At 37.8% G+C, this 1646-nt stretch overlaps 1 non-coding gene across 1 annotated transcript; it reads right to left on the reverse strand.

The window, feature by feature from the left end:
• Positions 1-257: 257 nt before the first annotated feature.
• Positions 258-329, reverse strand: Trnae-cuc (transfer RNA glutamic acid (anticodon CUC)). Its single transcript has one exon. It is a non-coding gene; the product is annotated as a tRNA-Glu (tRNA).
• Positions 330-1646: the final 1317 nt, after the last annotated feature.

Consider the following 1646-nt stretch of genomic DNA (forward strand, 5'->3'; position numbering starts at 1 on the left):
CCTTTGGTGCACTCGGAGTGCAATGGGGATTTTGTGTACTATCGAACGACAACAAGCATGGATTGAAATGGATTAAACATTGATTTGAATCCCAAAAGCGCGATGATATAATTAGTCCAGTCTTGAGAGGCCATCAAATAAGAGTTTAATCGCAATAACAAATGGTATATTACTGATTTGGAACAGCCTGGTGATTTGCATACAAAAGAAAATGCTTAGAGTGAATAAAAAACCTTCAACATACAGAAAAAAAATTCTTCCCATACCGGGAATCGAACCCGGGCCTTCCGGGTGAGAGCCGGATATCCTAACCACTAGACAATATGGGATGTCTATCTACCTCTGGTTAAGTGATGTAGAGGGTGGCCAGCGCTATGATTTAAAATAGAAAATCAACACTATTGCAAAAATAAATTACGATTAATCTTTTGTTTATAGCATGTTTTGCAGAATAAGCAAACTTCGTTTAACAGCTTTCTATTGCAGCACTACGATATGTTTTTGCTTTTTATTGTACAAATTCAAAACATGGACTCTCCCTAGCGTTGACTTTGAGCACAAAAGAATCGCTAATTAACTTTAAATACACATAATCGCAATGGTTCCTCGAAACAATACCGATCACAAGTAGTGAAGCGAATTAAATCACACTTTAACGTCCATTAAAAACAAATTAAGCTAAACAACTGTGCATGGCTGCAACCGCACGCGATGAAACTAAAACAATACGTCAATAAAAAAAACACCAAACCACCTGTGCCAAGTGTGACAAAAACCCCGGAAATCAAAGCTAAACCAGAGTGAGCGGACAATTTTCTCGCTCGAATGGATTTTCCACAACCGATTTTAAGGTTTGATAGGTGTGAAATGGAAAGGAGAAGGACACACGGTTGGTTTCATTGTCCCTTCACCCGGCCTACACTTAATGAGCTAATTAAATTTGTAAATGAAATTTAATTTCAGCTACATTTCAAAGTTAATGAAAACTAATCACTTGTCCCCGCGACCGCGGGTGGCGTTTTCCGAACGGTCATCAATTTTATTAAACCCCTCACGCTACCACAAACGACGCACGGCATGGACAGTAGCATCATATCGGTAAACCACCGTGAAATTGTCACTACGATAAAAAATCACTCCTGTCAATGGAGGAATAATGATCCTCCCTTCAGGAGTGGAAAACCGTTCGCAACCGTATGCAATCAGTTTTCTGGCACGAGAACGAGAACCGGTTCGATTACTCACACAGATACAAACAAGTCTTACATCGAATAGTTGGTTGTTTGATAAATTGGCAAAAGCGCAATAAGTACCAAAACCGACACTGATTAATTAATTGATTGATTATAGCTTCTTTACTGATACGAAAATGATTGTTGGTATTTAAATCATTATTGCCCCCGATTGAACAGCATTGCCTGTTTTCCACCAGTTCATCAGCTGTTTCTGCATGACCCACAAAAAGAAAAGTGTCACGCATGATGTGGCTTCTCTCACGGATATTCAAAGAGTTTTATTTCCATAAAAAATTTTTTTGTTTTATCGTATCAAATTGAATTAATCGTTACAAAGTGATACCAGGAACTGTAGGTTTTTTTTATCGATAAACATCCGTACAAGTAATTGATAATTTAATTTTATCGAAA

This window comes from Anopheles coustani, chromosome 3 (assembly GCF_943734705.1).
Source record: "Anopheles coustani chromosome 3, idAnoCousDA_361_x.2, whole genome shotgun sequence".
Taxonomy (NCBI): Eukaryota; Metazoa; Arthropoda; class Insecta; order Diptera; family Culicidae; genus Anopheles; species Anopheles coustani.